The sequence below is a fragment of the Gymnoscopelus braueri genome (assembly GCF_963280865.1).
Source record: "Gymnoscopelus braueri genome assembly, chromosome: 3".
NCBI classification, from domain to species: Eukaryota; Metazoa; Chordata; class Actinopteri; order Myctophiformes; family Myctophidae; genus Gymnoscopelus; species Gymnoscopelus braueri.
In genome coordinates this window covers 50,136,363-50,156,534 of record NC_137612.1, presented here as the reverse complement: position 1 = coordinate 50,156,534, position 20,172 = coordinate 50,136,363, and positions in this window count along the sequence as shown.

Sequence of the window (20,172 nt, the reverse complement as noted above, 5' to 3'; positions counted from 1 at the left end):
ATACCTCACAACAGAGGTGCTTTTCTCCCAGCTGGCCACAAACAAGCTTGACATCTCTGAAATAAACTGAATCCCTTTGCAAACAGACACTAAAGTACTGGACTGAAAGGCCAATAGTTATCATCACTTCTATAATAGTACAACGTTTAGTTTTAAGACATGTGCAGATGCTTGCCTCATCCTTAAGGTTTTAAATGGGCTTGCACCTCCATAATTCAGATAGATAGTGGCAGGGCATCAAGGGTACCAGAGGGGACTGTGTTGCACAATATAGACATAGCACGTTGATGTTTCAGAAAACCTTCAGAAAGTCTCTTCTGTTGGGATTACTCTTCCTATTGAATTAAGTGAGAGCAATAATTGAATTGATAACTTATCAGTTTATTAACAATTTTAATAACCTGCCTACAGACTGTGTACTGTATAGAGTCCCCTCACCCCAGTAACCCTAACCCTTCTTATTAGGGGTTGATTGTATGTTGCGTTCATGATTTATGCCATTTATAAGCCGAAATAGGTCCCTGACACTACTTTTGGCAGCCAATTACACTAACAGTATGGAATATCACAAGACCCTTTTTGAAACACATTGTCCCCTGACTCCCAATATCATTTGGACCTATTTTGGGTCCAAATGATATTTTGACCTATTCTTCAACAACCAGTGACATTTATACCATATACCATATGGGCAGAAGTTAAAGCGCTTTTGGAGGTACAGTCTACAGAGACCCCTCAACATGCCATTCAAATTCAGGGGTCAGATACAGTATATGGCGCGTTTTGTAAGGAATTTGGTATTTCGAAGCCAACCTACTAGGCAAACAGGATGGTAGCAAAAGGTGTGTTTTGAAGATAGAAACAAAAAAAGGTAAATCTAGTTAGGCGAAAATGGGCCTAGTGCGTCATGATCCAAGGATTCCTGAGGAAAATGTTATGATTGTAAGGCCAGTTCCATTAGTTAGGCCAAAACATGAAGCTGGCTGAAGCTAGTGCCACCATGTTACACAATTTGGTGTGGAGTGCAAGATTAGCTGTGCACACAGACAGACAGACAGACAGACAGACAGACAGACAGACAGACAGACAGACAGACAGACAGACAGACACATGCGCACGTGCACGTGCACGTGCACGTGCACGTGCGCACGCACGCACAGACACACACACACACACACACACACACACACACACACACACACACACACACACACACACACACACACACACACACACAACAATCTCTGCCTCCCGGCCTTCCGCCCGGCCAGAGATAATAACCTGAAATAAAAAAAACATAAAAGATATATGAGGATATGCAGCACAGGAGATGACTCAAAAACCTCCGTGAAATGCAGCAAAAAAACAGAACAGTCTTCTGCTTTGATATAAAAGAGGTTGTGGCAGACCTGCAGTTTTTAATTTCTCACAGATAGTGGTGCATAAAATGGGTACATTACCATCCATGTAAATGTCACACTGATGTGGAAACTCAATGTTTTGTCCCTGGCAGATAGACCTAAAGAAATAAAAGTAAGAGCATTCCACCATTATCCACGACCCTCAAACAGAAAGAGAGCCATCGTTTCAGAGCATACAGAGAGATGAATTAAGATCAGTGGTGTAAAGTAACTAAGTACATTTACTTCTACTCCACTACATCTCAGAGGCAAATATTGTACTTTTACTCTACTACAATTATTTGAAAACTTTAGTTACTATAGTTACTTTGCAGATATAAATTATTATATCTTTGCGGTCCGGCAGGAACCAGCTAACTCCATTTTGAGTAATGCAAAACATGCTTTTGCATTTTTTTCCCCATAAATCAGTGCTATTGAACACCCTTTATGTCTGTGTGTTGGTAAAAAAAAGATTGAACCAATAAAAAGTATTCAAAAGCGCTTCTGACAAAACCTCCTAACTCCATTGGATCCTCAAACCTTCTGCTAAACCAGCTAACTCCAGCATAGGGGGGTGGAGTTAGCTGGTTCTGCTGACTCCAGGCTCCAGCCCCTTTTGACCTCCAACCTCATTGTGAGCTTGGAGGTCCATTTAGCTGTTCATATCAATGATGAACGAAACCTCCTAACTCCATTTTGGTTTTGGTTTTTTCATTTTCCTGGACTTAGCTGGTTCCTGCCGGACAGCAGAGATATTATAAAACATACATTAACCACTTAAGCCTGTTTTATTTATATAGGCTATTTGAAAATAGCCGATCTACAAGCTCACAACGCGTCGCATCGCGACGCGTTGTGAGCTTGTAGATCTGCTATTTTCAAAAAAAAATGTACTTTTACTTTTGGTACTTTAAGCATATTTTGATGCCAATACCTTTGTACTTTTACTCACTCCTCGCATCTATAGGCTATACACGGTAAGCAACACACAGCATTTTGGCTTGAGTAGCCGCTGCTGCCAGTATCCTATCTGCACGCAGCAATGCCTCAGCCACCGTCAAAGAAAAGAAAGATACTCGTTCAAAGCACACTTTTAGTTTCAGCTCCTATAACTTATGGCATTCCTTGAATTTGTATTAGTTTAAAAAGACTAAAACTAACCTTAAAAACATTTCCTATACAAACATGTTTCCTACTTTAAGGAAAAATAATATGCGCACAACGTCATTAAAATACCGTTCTGCCGGAAAACAAATCACCAATACACCCCTGGTTGTTAGCTCCACTGTCACGCTGCAATGTATCTGGTGGTGTGCCTCTTTCCTTTCCTGGCTTGTGCCCTGGGTTGTCTCCCACAGTGTCAGTTTGCTTACCATCAGTTCCGGGTGCCTGACACAGTGCCCTGTCAGCCTCATCCTTCTCTTCCTGATCTTGTCTGTGACGGAGGCCTCCGTAGAGGTCCATGTTTCTGATGTGGCCATTCATAGCATTCTTGTGTAAAAGCCATGCAGGGCCTTTTCCTGTTGTGCTGTGAGGGTCCATGTCTCGGCCCCATACAGCAGTACTGACTCCACTGTACTGCACTGTATGTCAGATTTCCACACTCTCCTCATCCCATGCAGGGCATTCCAGGCACTCCTTGATGCCCTCCTTGATCCTGTGCTGTTGAAGTAGTCCAGGCCCGAGGTATTTCCTCGACTACCTCAAGCACAAGTCAGCAGTGGCAATGGTTTTTGTCCTTTGTGTTAACTGTCAATACTTAATTTGTTTTCTTGGCATAAGGCTTGAGACTGATCTTCCTGCACTCCAAAGTAGTTTCTACGACAGTGTAGAAATACGTAATAAAAGTCCTGTATTCAAAATTGTTCTTGAGGTACTGGCATCATAATATACTTAAAGTACCAATAGTAAGTACCAATAGTAAAAGTAGTCATGTTTTTCCAAATGTTTTCAATATGTGTCCAAATCTTTTGAAAATAGGGGGCAGCCATAGCTGAGTGGTTAGTGAGCCCGCCTAGGGAGCCAGAGTCCCTGGTTGCCCCAGGTACGATTCCAGGCCACGCCAGCATATGTGTCGATGAAATGAAATTTGTCCCTGAGCAAGACTTTTAACCCCTACTTGCTCACAGGCCCTCATTGCAAACAAGGACTTTCATGAATGTCCTGTTAAAAGGAATTATCCTTATCCTTCATAGCTAATCTACAAGCTTTTATATCGAATAACCTAAGTATAAAATAGGGCTTAATTGGTTAATGTAGCCGATGTTTTGTGGTCACAGCCATGCCCCTCTCTTTCCCCTCTGCCAGTCTCCTATTCCCTTCCCTATCAAGCCCTGAATGCCCTGAGGTCTCTCCTACTCCTTTCCCTAACTGCTTTGAGTGAACTCACCTGTGAGGACAGTTGGGACTGGTTTGCTGACTTGAGAGACTAGTGTATATTGACTCTGTGTTCATTCCTTGCTGATGTATTGTTTGTTTATGTGCGTTTAGTTTGGTTCAGTGTTAGTTTGAGGCTATGTTTAGTATTTAAGGATTATAGTCTAGTGTTGTGAAAGTGAATGTTATGTGTGTATGTAAACTGTGTGTGGGAGCGATTTTCTGTTGTGGTGTACTGTTTAGTGTCTCTAGTGTAAAGTCTTCTTTAAATGTCATCTACGTCTCCTGAGTTTGGTTTTCCTGTTTTTTTTTTTTAGTGCCTGCGTTTGGGTTCTACACCTACGGTTGTAACAGATTGAACCAGCCATCCATGAGCCCAGTGGAACTCCCAGCGAGCATCTCCTGAACCATTTTTTTGTCTACTCTACTTTGGCTCCGCTGCTGCCCAGCAAGGCTGAGTCCCCACTGCCCACGACGCCAAGCCCGCCTTCCTGCCCAAGCAGCACCAAAGTTCCACTGTGGCCCAGCGATGCAGAGGCTCCTCTGCAGTCAGCCGGCCACCTTGGCGCTTTCCCGTTGCCTTGCAAGTGCCCCCTGTGCCCTCGCCAGCCTACCACCCTACGCCAGCTTACCACCCTATCGGGACGTAACTCGAATGGCGCGAAAGAGCCATTCGAGAGTCGGCTGTAGCGGACCTTGCAACGTTCAGCACCAGTGCCCCTGCCAGAAGGTCTGGGCCCAGACGACCTTCCCTCTAGATCCACTGTGATGCATCCGCACCTGTCACAGTCTGACCCTGTCCTCAGCCCCGCCTCCTTTCTTTCCACCCTTGGCTCGCTCCCCTCCCCCCTGTTGCCCTTGATGGAGAGACTGAACCCACCTGTGTGCCCAGCTGCCCGCTGTTGTGCTAATGACAATGACTTTATTACTGGGCTACCGGTGTTGGCTCTGTGTGCGATTATAACTTGATGTCACGTTACCGAGAGGTTGAGTGTTGAGTGTTTTAGTTTCCAATATTACTCCCTGTGTTACCTCTGTTCCTTGCTGTCGTTTATTGCCCTCTGTGAGAGGTGTACATTGTTTCTGTCTTAAAGTGCCTTGCCTATTTAAAGTAAAGTATTTTCAAGCAACTCTGGTTTCCGTCTCCTCTTGCATCCTCTGCCTACTGCTCTACCCGGGTCGGGTGCGTGATAGCACCAGAACCCTTGCCAACCGTTTTCCCTGAGAGCTCCCTACTCCTGTCTGTCTGCCAGCCCCCCCCCCCTTCTCTATCAATGTGTGGTTATTTTGATTCAGTGTTAGTTTGAGGTTATGTTTAGTATTTAAGGATTATAGTCTAGTGTTGTGAATGTCATGTGGGAATGTAAACTGTATGAGAGTGATTTTTATGTTGTGTATTGTTTAGTCTAGTGTCCCTAGTAAGGTCTTTGTTAAATGTCATCTACAGTCTCCCGAGTTAGATTTTCCTGGGGGGGGGGGTTTGGTTCCTAAATTTGGGTCCTAGGCTTCGGTTGTAAGAGTTCTGTAATGATCTACATCTACAAAGTAACTAGTAACTAAAGTGTTCAAATAATTGTAGTGGAGAAACAAGACCAGGAGACCTGGTTCTGCCAGACCCAGACTTCACATGACGTGTCAGCCTGTGTCTATGCCCATGTATGGACGAAAGGGGGACAGACTTTTATGGCTGGGGCCTAAGGACAAAGTGACCAAAACCTGTTTTTTGCCCATGTATGGAGAAAACAGGTACAAAACATGCCCATGTATGGACGAAAGGGGGACAGACTTTTATGGCTGGGGCCTAAGGACAAAGTGACCATGCCCATGTATGGAGAAAACAGGTACAAAGCCTCATGTAAGCCAGACCCCCTGGGTCCAGCAAAAAAGGACAATATTTGCCTCAGAGCTGTAGTGGAGTAGAAGTATAAAATATTGGAAATATGCCATGGTCATACTTAATAAGTAAAAATACCTCACAATATGTCAATATACTTAGTTATTAAGGAAGTTTTATGTAGTTAAGTAAATGTACTTATTTTCCACCACTGTGATTAGGTAAAGTATAAGGAAAGAGCCAAGCATGGGTGTCCAAACCTTTTTTCAAAGGGGCCGTATTTGAAAATATGAGTAGCCAAATGTAAGACACTTATCTGTGCTGTGAAAAAAACAAACAATTCAGCCTTTTTTTCACATGCATTCAATGCATTGCTATTATAATTATAGGGCTCTCTTTCACATCTTAAGAATGAGACAACACTTATATAGCCTTATTAACAAATAATAACGTTAATAAGCATCTTATAAGGACTTATGAATGAATCCTTATTAACAGGATGTTTGTCACGGGGCAGCCCGTGCCCTATAAACATTAACAGGGAAATTGCATGTACACAACTGCTTCCACCAGCCAGTTTGGAAGTATCTCTTTAGGATTGCATATCCCATAACATTTTCTGTACCACCTCAATGCATTGTAAAATAACACACAAGGGGCTAGTAAATGGTTTTAAACATGGCTGTTTTTAAAACAATGATACAAGTTCTGTTGATTGTGACACCTGGCTGTCCTTTGCAGTGCTGGCAATGGCAATCCTGGATTGGGAGGAAGGTGCCAAGCACTGTAGATGAGTAGGGGTGTTTTTGGGCGGTGAAACCGCCCCTATATGTGAGGTTTGGATATTTGTACAACAAATCCTGCGCTGTGATTGGCCAAAAATGTACCCCGCCTAACCCTGCACCGTGATTGGCCAATCACAGTCTATTCAGGACTGTGCATAGCCCTATATAAGAAACCATAACTTTAAAAAACCCATACATTTGTTTTTTTTAAGTTATGGTTTCTTCCCACACTTCTTCACTTATTTTTTGTACATGATTGGTTGACTCCATTCAGTATTGTGATTAGCTAGCAAGACACCGCCCACTTCACACAGGGTATGATTTTTCATGTTTTATCATGTTTGGTATTATCAATAGTCTTGTGAAGGATTTGGCGCCTGGAAGTGTAATTTGTAATTGTTTGTTAATCATGGTAATTGTGTAGATATCATGGGTCATACAGTTAACCTTGTTTGAATTAATTGATGCCAATTACTATTCATTTTCTTTTGATATGTCTCACTTAGCATAAAAGGGAGGCTGCAGAGTGTTAGTTTCCTAGCTTGGGTTATGGAGACAACACCCAGGGAGCGCTGCCAGGACCCTTCCCTTGTGTTAGGGTTTAGCTAGGTCTCAATTAGTGTTTGGGTGGTTGTTTGCCTTAGTTTGCCTTCGAATATTTATTTCTTATTTTCTACTTTTGTAAACCTTATCTTTTGGGCCAGTCTTACTTTTATTTTTGAAGTATTATTTTTGCCCGGCTGCACAGTACATCCTGGTGATTGTTTTTATTTTGTGTGTGTGTGTGTGTGTTTTTTAGTTACATAACTATACAAAACCCGCATTCCTGGATTCTGTCTGTTCTTGGAGCCTTGACCATCCGACCAATGTTAGTTTAAAGTGCTGCCCAATTTTGATCGATTTTGTGGACATTATAGGCAACACGTATCCAAAAGTAGCTGATCTACAAGCTCACAACTTGTGAGCTTGTAGATCGGCTATTTTCACATGACACTATGTGTGACGAAGTATAAAACAGAGGTTAAGTGGACAATAAATAAATAAATCAATACATAAATACAAAAGTAATCGATTAAGTCAATTTTGTTGTGCTAATGATTACTGGGCTACCGGTTTTGGCTCTGTGTGAGAGAGAGAGAATGAATCGAACTTAAGGGTTAAGGAAGGATGATTTTTTTTATTCTTCTTTTATACATACAGTATGAAACAAATGAAGTTTAAGTAAAAAGAGCTGTTCATTTCACAAAATACACCAAGCTGTGGTGGCCATGAAATTCATGCCCTGGTAAAGTACAGGCTCGATGCCATATGTCTGCACAAACTCTAAGGACGTTTTCTGTTATTTTCCCACAGTGCCATATTAATGCTTGCTGAAAACAGTCTAGTCAACATTCTGTGCAGAGGAGGAAATGTTTGAATTAGCTGGAAGCAGTGCAGGTGGGGCATCAAGGCCACTATGGCCTCAAGGCATATCATATTTTGAGGGTTATAAGGCCAAACTGAAGGTGGCCTTCATAAATTGCTGCCCCGTGGCATGAAAACATATTGATTTGTTTATTGAGAAATCCATCCATTCCTTTCTTTGTTTTGTCCTTTATTTACCCAGGGACAGTTGTTGAGCACAGACGCTCATTGTCAGCTTAATTGCTTACTGACTTGCGTGTGTGTGGGCCTATAGCCCATAGGGTGTTGTGATGCGCCTAGTATAGTAGTTAGAAGGAAGGGTTCATGCCTACTCATTCACGCCCTGCACTCAGCCAGACACAGATATATCGACCTACTCCCTCACTCAGTAAATGGTGAAATGGCCATACCATACTATTCTCTCTTAGAGCACACCCAGCTCTTAACTTGTTTCATGGTAAAATAATACAAGCCTTACAGAGGGCGGTGTTGATAGCCCAGCAATGTGGGATGAGCTTCCCTCCCTCCATGGGAATATAAATATAGCAGTAGCCAAATATATAATATCTCTGCTCATTCCACACTCTGTCCTCAAGCTTAACTCGGAAATCATCCGTGTCCCAAATGGCAATTTGCTTTTGGAGAGCGAGTGAGCTCTCCAAGCCGCTTGGAACGTTCACCGATGGACCGTCTCCTCGGGCTATGGGATTGAAACCATGGCTACGCTGTCTAGGGGATGGGGTCTAACGTGCTGTCTCACGGACATCAAATGGATGTTTTAGAGCAGACGAAAATCTGAAATGACAAACAAAGCAACAAATTAAATAATGGGTTGATCTTCATTTACACAAGCATGCTGTTTGTTGTACATGGTGTGGTAAAATGCATGTCAAAAGCTCATACATGAGAGAAATACAGCATCTAATATACAACATGACAGGGAGGAGGAGTGAGTGAGCGAGCAAGTATAGGCAGAAATGTGAGTATTGGAATGTGACTGTCAGTCTATCCTGCTTGATTCCTCCAGACTTGCATCTAATACTCAACTCCTCGCTCAGAGAAGGGACGAAGGCGCGAGTGGAGGATGCGAGTGGAGTGAGCGAGTGTGGAAGTTAGAGTATTGGAATTTGACAAGTGTCCTGAACAGGGCCGGACTTACCGTTGGGCTAGGGTGGACTGCAGCCCAGGGGCCTAAAAAATGATCAAATTGTAAAGTAACCCTACCGAATTAACCGAATGAAAGTAACAAAAACATGAAATAAAAGGGGAAAAAACGCACAAATGAGAATTTGTTTGCACGTGCATGGGTGCCAGGGGGGCTTAAAAAATTACTCTATAAAGCCTACCGTATCTCTGTCATGGTTGTTGTCATATTTAACTGCACCTTATATCATGCAACTTATGCTATATATTTCAAATTTAACGGCTGAAATGATCAGCCGTACCGCAGATACAGGAAAGAAACCGGAGATAACATTCTATGGGAACAGAGGTGTGGAGCATGGCGGTGTGTTGATGTGTCTAAAAAAGGTTTCCATGGTGCAGTAGTTATCACATCTGAACCCATTCAACAAATAGTTTCTATGGTGTAGTAGTTATCACATCTGAACCCATTCAACAAACAGGTTCTATGGTGTAGTAGTTATCACGTCTGCTTTACACGCAGAAGGTCCTGGCTTCAAACCCCAGTAGAACCTGTGCTTTGTTTTGTCATGGTAACACAATACAAGCCCTGCAGAGGGTGGTGCTGAAAGCCCAGCAATGTTGGATATGAGCGTCCCTCCCTATAGGGAATATAAGTATAGCAGTAGCCACATTTCTATATCTCTGCTCACTCCAAACTCGGTTCTCCAGCTTACCTTGGATATCGTCGGGTCCCAGCTTTTTTTTTGCTTATGGAGGAGACCGGAAAGCGAGTGAGCTCTCCAAGCTGCTTGGAATTGTCAGCAAATGTTCACGTAGCAGATGCCCTTATCAAGAGTTACTCAGGGCAAGTGATGGAGAAATAAGAGTATGAACATATTAAGCAAGTAGGTTCTATGGTGTAGTGGTTATCACGTCTGCTTTACACGCAGAAGGTCCTGGGTTCAATCCCCAGTAGAACCTGTGCTTTGTTGTGTCATGGTAACATAATATACAAACTGAGATTATGTAGCTGCTATGCAAAACTATTTCACCCACTTTTTTCACCTGTCCTGTGATGTGACAATAAAGACGACTTGAGTTAGAGAATAGGAAACTAAATAAGTCTGACACCAATTCAGGCATTCAGCAGATGCCCTTATCCAGATTGACTCGGATTAAATGATGGAGAAATCAGAGTCTGAACATCATGGGCAAACAGGTTCTATGGTGTAGTGGTTCTCACGTCTGCTTTACACGCAGGAGGTCCTGGGTTCAATCCCCAGTAGAACCTGTTCATTAGTGTAATGCATAACTGTTGTAGATTGTTCTTTCGCAGTCTATACTTCTCATTTTGAGCAGTTAAAGATCTGACTTGTACAGCACGGTCACACATGCGTCAAATAAATAAGCTTCTCTTTCACTTCCATTCTATGGGAACAGAGGTGTGGAGCATGGTGGTGCGTTAAGTCAACAAAAAGGCTCCATGGTGTAGTTGATATCACATCTGAACCCATAGAACAAACAGGTTCTATGGTGTAATAGTTATCACGTCTGCTTTACATGCAGAAGGTCCTGGGTTCAATTCCCAGTAGAACCTGTTCATTAGTGTATTAACGTGGCGTTTTTAGATTGTTCTTTCGAAATCTATGTTTCTCTGTATGAAAAGTCAAAGATCTGACATGCACGGTCAAACATATATACATGAGCTTCTCTTTCACTTCCATCCTATGGGAACATAGGTGGTGAGCATGGCGGCCCGTTCATGTGTCAACAAAAAGGTTCCATGGTGTATTTGTTACCACATCTGGGGTGGCAGTGTCCAGCAGAGCGTCCGGGTGGCAACCGTGAGGTTCCCAGTGCGATCCCGGGCTCCCCCAGAATTAGAGTCGAAGTGTCCTTGAGCAAGACACTGAACCCCTAATTGCGCTGAATGATCTGTCAACAACAAAGGTTCCATGGTGTAGTTGATATCACATCTGAACCCAGTCAAAAAACAGGTTCTATGGAGTAGTGGTTATCACGTCTGCTTTACACGCAGAAGGTCCTGGGATCAATCCCCAGTAGATCCTGTGCTTTGTTGTGTCATGGTAACATAATAAAAAGCCCTACAGAGGGTGGTGCTGCAAGCCTACCAATGTTGCATATGAGGGTCCCTCCCACTAGTGGTTATCACGTCTGCTTTACACTCATTCGACAAACAGGTTCTATGGTGTAGTAGTTATCACGTCTGCTTTACATGCAGAAGGTCCTGGGTTCAATCCCCAGTAGAACCTGTACTTTGTTGTGTCATGGTAACACAATACAAGCCCTGCAGAGGGTGGTGCTGAAAGCCCAAAAATGTTGGATATGAGCGTCCCTCCCTGTAGGGAATATAAATATAGCAGTAGCCAAATTCCTATATCTCTGCTCACTCCAAACTCGGTTCTCCAGCTTACCTTGGATATCGTCCATGCCCCACCTTTTTTTTTGCTTTTGGAGGAGCCGAGACCGTAAAGCGAGTGAGCTCTCCAAGCTGCTTGGAATTGTCACTAAATGTTCACGTAGCAGATGCCCTTATCCAGAGTTACTCGGGGATAGTGATGGAGAAATTAGAGTATGAACATCAAAAACAAGCAGGTTCTATGGTGTAGTGGTTATCACGTCTGCCTTACACGCAGAAGGTCCTGTGTTCTATCCCCAGTAGAACTTGTACATTTGTGTATTAACGTGAAGTTTTTAGATTGTTCTTTCGAAATCTATGTTTCTCTGTATGAAAAGTCAAAGATCTGACATGCACGGTCACACATTTACCTTCTCTTTCACTTCCATTCTATGGGAACAGAGGTGTGGAGCATGGCGGCCCGTTCATGTGTCAACAAAAAGTTCCATGGTGTATTCGTTACCACATCTGGGGCGGCAATGGCCGGTAGAGCGTCCGGATGGCAACCGTGAGGTTCCCAGTGCGATCCCGGGCTCCCCAGAGTTATTGTCGAAGTGTCCATGAGCAAGACACTGAACCCCTAATTGCTCCAGATGATCTGTCAACACAAAAGCTTCCATGGTTTAGTTGATATCACATCTAAACCCAGTCATAAAACAGGTTCTATGGTGTAGTGGTTATCACGTCTGCTTTACAAGCAGAAGGTCCTGGGTTCAATCCCCAGTAAATCCTGTGCTTTGTTGTGTCATGGTAACATAATACAAGCCCTACAGAGGGTAGTGCTGCAAGCCCACCAATGTTGCATATGAGGGTCCCTCCCACTAGTGCTTATCACGTCTGCTTTACACGCAGAAGGTCCTGGGTTCAATCCCCAGTAGATCCTGTGCTTTGTTGTGTCACGGTAACATAATACAAGTCCTACAGAGGGTGGTGCTGCAAGCCCAGCAATGTTGCATATGAGGGTCCCTCCCACTAGTGGTTATCACGTCTGCTTTACACACAGAAGGTCCTGGGTTCAATCCCCAGTAGAACCTGTTCATTAGTGTATTACATAATGGCTGTAGATTGTTTCTTTTGCAGTCTATGTTTCTCTGTTTGAGCAGTTAAAGATCTGACTTGTACGGCACGGTTACACAATGTCGTCAGATAAATAAGCTTCTCTTTCACTTCCATTCTATAGGAACAGAGGTGTGGAGCATGGTGGCGCGTTGATTTGTCAACAAAAAGGTTCCATGGTGTAGTTGATATCACATCTGAACCCATTCGACAAACAGGTTCTATGGTGTAGTAGTTATCACGTCTGCTTTACACGCAGAAGGTCCTGGGTTCAATCCCCAGTAGAACCTGTGCTTTGTTGTGTCATGGTAACACAATACAAGCCCTGCAGAGGGTGGTGCTGAAAGCCCAGCAATGTTGGATATCAGCGTCCCTCCCTATAGGGAATATAAGTATAGCAGTAGCCACATTTCTATATCTCTGCTCACTCCAAACTCGGTTCTCCAGATTACCTTGGATATCATCCGTGTCCCAGCTTTTTTTTTGCTTTTGGAGGAGCCGAGACCGGAAAGCGAGTGAGCTCTCCAAGCTGCTTGGAATTGTCACTAAATGTTCACGTAGCAGATGCACTTATCCAGAGTTACTCGGGGATAGTGATGGAGAAATCAGAGTATTAACATCAAAAGCAAGCAGGTTCTATGGTGTAGTGGTTATCACGTCTGCTTTACACGCAGAAGGTCCTGGTTTCAATCCCCAGTAGAACCTGTACAGTAGTTTATTAACGTGAAGTTATTAGATTGTTCTTTCGAAATCTATGTTTCTCTGTATGAAAAGTCAAAGATCTGACATGCACGGTCACACATTTACCTTCTCTTTCACTTCCATTCTATGGGAACAGAGGTGTGGAGCATGGCGGCCCGTTCATGTGTCAACAAAAAGGTTCCATGGTGTATTCGTTACCACATCTGGGGCGGCAATGGCCGGTAGAGCGTCCGGATGGCAACCTTGAGGTTCCCAATGCGATCCCGGGCTCCCCAGAGTTAGTGTCGAAGTGTCCATGAGAAAGACACTGAACCCCTAATTGCTCCAGATGATCTGTCAACAAAAAAGCTTCCATGGAGTAGTTGATATCACATCTAAACCCAGTCAAAAAACAGGTTCTATGGTGTAGTGGTTATCACGTCTGCTTTACACGCAGAAGGTCCTGGGTTCAATCCCCAGTAGATCCTGTGCTTTGTTGTGTCACGGTAACATAATACAAGTCCTACAGAGGGTGGTGCTGCAAGCTCAGCAATGTTGCATATGTGGGTCCCTCCCACTAGTGGTTATCACGTCTGCTTTACACACAGAAGGTCCTGGGTTCAATCCCCAGTAGATCCTGTGCTTTGTTGTGTCACGGTAACATAATACAAGTCCTACAGAGGGTGGTGCTGCAAGCCCAGCAATGTTGCATATGAGGGTCCCTCCCACTAGTGGTTATCACGCCTGCGTTACACGCAGAAGGTCCTGGGTTCAATCCCAGTAGAACCTGTTCATTAGTGTATTACATAATGGTTATAGATTGTTTCTTTTGCAGTCTATGTTTCTCTGTTTGAGCAGTTAAAGATCTGACTTGTACGGCACGGTTACACATATGCGTCAGATAAATAAGCTTCTCTTTCAATTCCATTCTACAGGAACAGAGTTATGGAGCATGGTAGCGTGTTGATCTGTCAACAAAAAGGTTCCATGGTGTAGTTTATATCACATATTATGAACTCTTTCGACAAACAGGTTCTATGGTGTAGTAGTTATCACGTCTGCTTTACACGCAGAAGGTCCTGGGTTCAATCCCCAGTAGAACCTGTACTTTGTTGTCTCATGGTAACACAATACAAGCCCTGCAGAGGGTGGTGCTGAAAGCCCAAAAATGTTGGATATGAGCGTCCCTCCCTGTAGGGAATATAAATATAGCAGTAGCCAAATTCCTATATCTCTGCTCACTCCATACTCGTTTCTCCAGCTTACCTTGGATATCGTCCGTGCCCCACCTTTTTTTTTGCTTTTGGAGGAGCCGAGACCGGAAAGCGAGTGAGCTCTCCAAGCTGCTTGGAATTGTCACTAAATGTTCACGTAGCAGATGCCCTTATCCAGAGTTACTCGGGGATAGTGATGGAGAAATTAGAGTATGAACATCAAAATCAAGCAGGTTCTATGGTGTAGTGGTTATCACGTCTGCTTTACACGCAGAAGGTCCTGGGTTCAATCCCCAGTAGAACCTGTACAGTAGTTTATTAATGTGAAGTTATTAGATTGTTCTTTCCAAATCTATGTTTCTCTGTATGAAAAGTCAAAGATCTGACTTACACTTTTACCTTCTCTTTCACTTCCATTCTATGGGAACAGAGGTGTGGAGCATGGCGGCCCGTTCATGTGTCAACAAAAAGGTTCCATGGTGTATTCGTTACCACATCTGGGGCGGCAATGGCCGGTAGAGCGTCCGGATGGCAACCGTGAGGTTCCCAGTGCGATCCCGTGCTCCCCAGAGTTAGTGTCGAAGTGTCCATGAGCAAGACACTGAACCCCTAATTGCTCCAGATGATCTGTCAACAAAAAAGCTTCCATGGTGTAGTTGATATCACATCTAAACCCAGTCAAAAAACAGGTTCTATGCTTTAGTGGTTATCACGTCTGCTTTACACGCAGAAGGTCCTGGGTTCAATCCCCAGTAGATCCTGTGCTTTGTTGTGTCACGGTAACATAATACAAGTCCTACAGAGGGTGGTGCTGCAAGCCCAGCAATGTTGCATATGAGGGTCCCTCCCACTAGTGGTTATCACGTCTGCTTTACACACAGAAGGTCCTGGGTTCAATCCCCAGTAGATCCTGTGCTTTGTTGTGTCACGGTAACATAATACAAGTCCTACAGAGGGTGGTGCTGCAAGCCCAGCAATGTTGCATATGAGGGTCCCTCCCACTAGTGGTTATCACGCCTGCGTTACACGCAGAAGGTCCTGGGTTCAATCCCAGTAGAACCTGTTCATTAGTGTATTACATAATGGTTGTAAATTGTTTCTTTTGCAGTCTATGTTTCTCTGTTTGAGCAGTTAAAGATCTGACTTGTACGGCACGGTTACACATATGCGTCAGATAAATAAGCTTCTCTTTCAATTCCATTCTACAGGAACAGAGTTATGGAGCGTGGTAGCGTGTTGATCTGTCAACAAAAAGGTTCCATGGTGTAGTTTATATCACATATTATGAACTCATTCGACAAACAGGTTCTATGGTGTAGTAGTTATCACGTCTGCTTTACACGCAGAAGGTCCTGGGTTCAATCCCCAGTAGAACCTGTACTTTGTTGTGTCATGGTAACACAATACAAGCCCTGCAGAGGGTGGTGCTGAAAGCCCAAACATTTTGGATATGAGCGTCCCTCCCTGTAGGGAATATAAATATAGCAGTAGCCAAATTCCTATATCTCTGCTCACTCCATACTCGTTTCTCCAGCTTACCTTGGATATCGTCCGTGCCCCACCTTTTTTTTTGCTTTTGGAGGAGCCGAGACCGGAAAGCGAGTGAGCTCTCCAAGCTGCTTGGAATTGTCACTAAATGTTCACGTAGCAGATGCCCTTATCCAGAGTTACTCGGGGATAGTGATGGAGAAATTAGAGTATGAACATCAAAATCAAGCAGGTTCTATGGTGTAGTGGTTATCACGTCTGCTTTACACGCAGAAGGTCCTGGGTTCAATCCCCAGTAGAACCTGTACAGTAGTTTATTAATGTGAAGTTATTAGATTGTTCTTTCCAAATCTATGTTTCTCTGTATGAAAAGTCAAAGATCTGACTTACACTTTTACCTTCTCTTTCACTTCCATTCTATGGGAACAGAGGTGTGGAGCATGGCGGCCCGTTCATGTGTCAACAAAAAGGTTCCATGGTGTATTCGTTACCACATCTGGGGCGGCAATGGCCGGTAGAGCGTCCGGATGGCAACCGTGAGGTTCCCAGTGCGATCCCGTGCTCCCCAGAGTTAGTGTCGAAGTGTCCATGAGCAAGACACTGAACCCCTAATTGCTCCAGATGATCTGTCAACAAAAAAGCTTCCATGGTGTAGTTGATATCACATCTAAACCCAGTCAAAAAACAGGTTCTATGCTTTAGTGGTTATCACGTCTGCTTTACACGCAGAAGGTCCTGGGTTCAATCCCCAGTAGATCCTGTGCTTTGTTGTGTCACGGTAACATAATACAAGTCCTACAGAGGGTGGTGCTGCAAGCCCAGCAATGTTGCATATGAGGGTCCCTCCCACTAGTGGTTATCACGTCTGCTTTACACACAGAAGGTCCTGGGTTCAATCCCCAGTAGATCCTGTGCTTTGTTGTGTCACGGTAACATAATACAAGTCCTACAGAGGGTGGTGCTGCAAGCCCAGCAATGTTGCATATGAGGGTCCCTCCCACTAGTGGTTATCACGCCTGCGTTACACGCAGAAGGTCCTGGGTTCAATCCCAGTAGAACCTGTTCATTAGTGTATTACATAATGGTTGTAAATTGTTTCTTTTGCAGTCTATGTTTCTCTGTTTGAGCAGTTAAAGATCTGACTTGTACGGCACGGTTACACATATGCGTCAGATAAATAAGCTTCTCTTTCAATTCCATTCTACAGGAACAGAGTTATGGAGCGTGGTAGCGTGTTGATCTGTCAACAAAAAGGTTCCATGGTGTAGTTTATATCACATATTATGAACTCATTCGACAAACAGGTTCTATGGTGTAGTAGTTATCACGTCTGCTTTACACGCAGAAGGTCCTGGGTTCAATCCCCAGTAGAACCTGTACTTTGTTGTGTCATGGTAACACAATACAAGCCCTGCAGAGGGTGGTGCTGAAAGCCCAAACATTTTGGATATGAGCGTCCCTCCCTGTAGGGAATATAAATATAGCAGTAGCCAAATTCCTATATCTCTGCTCACTCCAAATTCGGTTCTCCAGCTTACCTTGGATATCGTCCGTGCCCCACCTTTTTTTTGTTTTTGGAGGAGCCGAGACCGGAAAGCGAGTGAGCTCTCCAAGCTGCTTGGAATTGTCACTAAATGTTCACGTAGCAGATGCCCTTATCCAGAGTTACTCGGGGATAGTGATGGAGAAATTAGAGTATGAACATAAAAAACAAGCAGGTTCTATGGTGTAGTGGTTATCACGTCTGCTTTACACGCAGAAGGTCCTGGGTTCAATCCCCAGTAGAACCTGTACATTTGTGTATTAACGTGAAGTTTTTAGATTGTTCTTTCGAAATCTATGTTTCTCTGTATGAAAAGTCAAAGATCTGACATGCACGGTCACACATTTACCTTCTCTTTCACTTCCATTCTATGGGAACAGAGGTGTGGAGCATGGCGGCCCGTTCATGTGTCAACAAAAAGTTCCATGGTGTATTCGTTACCACATCTAGGGCGGCAATGGCCGGTAGAGCGTCCGGATGGCAACCGTGAGGTTCCCAGTGCGATCCCGGGCTCCCCAGAGTTATTGTCGAAGTGTCCATGAGCAAGACACTGAACCCCTAATTGCTCCAGATGATCTGTCAACACAAAAGCTTCCATGGTTTAGTTGATATCACATCTAAACCCAGTCATAAAACAGGTTCTATGGTGTAGTGGTTATCACGTCTGCTTTACAAGCAGAAGGTCCTGGGTTCAATCCCCAGTAAATCCTGTGCTTTGTTGTGTCATGGTAACATAATACAAGCCCTACAGAGGGTGGTGCTGCAAGCCCACCAATGTTGCATATGAGGGTCCCTCCCACTAGTGCTTATCACGTCTGCTTTACACGCAGAAGGTCCTGGGTTCAATCCCCAGTAGATCCTGTGCTTTGTTGTGTCACGGTAACATAATACAAGTCCTACAGAGGGTGGTGCTGCAAGCCCAGCAATGTTGCATATGAGGGTCCCTCCCACTAGTGGTTATCACGTCTGCTTTACACACAGAAGGTCCTGGGTTCAATCCCCAGTAGAACCTGTTCATTAGTGTATTACATAATGGTTGTAGATTGTTTCTTTTGCAGTCTATGTTTCTCTGTTTGAGCAGTTAAAGATCTGACTTGTACGGCACGGTTACACAATGTCGTCAGATAAATAAGCTTCTCTTTCACTTCCATTCTATAGGAACAGAGGTGTGGAGCATGGTGGCGCGTTGATTTGTCAACAAAAAGGTTCCATGGTGTAGTTGATATCACATCTGAACCCATTCGACAAACAGGTTCTATGGTGTAGTAGTTATCACGTCTGCTTTACACGCAGAAGGTCCTGGGATCAATCCCCAGTAGAACCTGTGCTTTGTTGTGTCATGGTAACACAATACAAGCCCTGCAGAGGGTGGTGCTGAAAGCCCAGCAATGTTGGATATCAGCGTCCCTCCCTATAGGGAATATAAGTATAGCAGTAGCCACATTTCTATATCTCTGCTCACTCCAAACTCGGTTCTCCAGATTATCTTGGATATCATCCGTGTCCCAGCTTTTTTTTTGCTTTTGGAGGAGCCGAGACCGGAAAGCGAGTGAGCTCTCCAAGCTGCTTGGAATTGTCACTAAATGTTCACGTAGCAGATGCACTTATCCAGAGTTACTCGGGGATAGTGATGGAGAAATCAGAGTATTAACATCAAAAGCAAGCAGGTTCTATGGTGTAGTGGTTATCACGTCTGCTTTACACGCAGAAGGTCCTGGTTTCAATCCCCAGTAGAACCTGTACAGTAGTTTATTAACGTGAAGTTATTAGATTGTTCTTTCGAAATCTATGTTTCTCTGTATGAAAAGTCAAAGATCTGACATGCACGGTCACACATTTACCTTCTCTTTCACTTCCATTCTATGGGAACAGAGGTGTGGAGCATGGCGGCCCGTTCATGTGTCAACAAAAAGGTTCCATGGTGTATTCGTTACCACATCTGGGGCGGCAATGGCCGGTAGAGCGTCCGGATGGCAACCTTGAGGTTCCCAATGCGATCCCGGGCTCCCCAGAGTTAGTGTCGAAGTGTCCATGAGCAAGACACTGAACCCCTAATTGCTCCAGATGATCTGTCAACAAAAAAGCTTCCATGGAGTAGTTGATATCACATCTAAACCCAGTCAAAAAACAGGTTCTATGGTGTAGTGGTTATCACGTCTGCTTTACACGCAGAAGGTCCTGGGTTCAATCCCCAGTAGATCCTGTGCTTTGTTGTGTCACGGTAACATAATACAAGTCCTACAGAGGGTGGTGCTGCAAGCCCAGCAATGTTGCATATGTGGGTCCCTCCCACTAGTGGTTATCACGTCTGCTTTACACACAGAAGGTCCTGGGTTCAATCCCCAGTAGATCCTGTGCTTTGTTGTGTCACGGTAACATAATACAAGTCCTACAGAGGGTGGTGCTGCAAGCCCAGCAATGTTGCATATGAGGGTCCCTCCCACTAGTGGTTATCACGCCTGCGTTACACGCAGAAGGTCCTGGGTTCAATCCCAGTAGAACCTGTTCATTAGTGTATTACATAATGGTTATAGATTGTTTCTTTTGCAGTCTATGTTTCTCTGTTTGAGCAGTTAAAGATCTGACTTGTACGGCACGGTTACACATATGCGTCAGATAAATAAGCTTCTCTTTCAATTCCATTCTACAGGAACAGAGTTATGGAGCATGGTAGCGTGTTGATCTGTCAACAAAAAGGTTCCATGGTGTAGTTTATATCACATATATGAACTCTTTCGACAAACAGGTTCTATGGTGTAGTAGTTATCACGTCTGCTTTACACGCAGAAGGTCCTGGGTTCAATCCCCAGTAGAACCTGTACTTTGTTGTCTCATGGTAACACA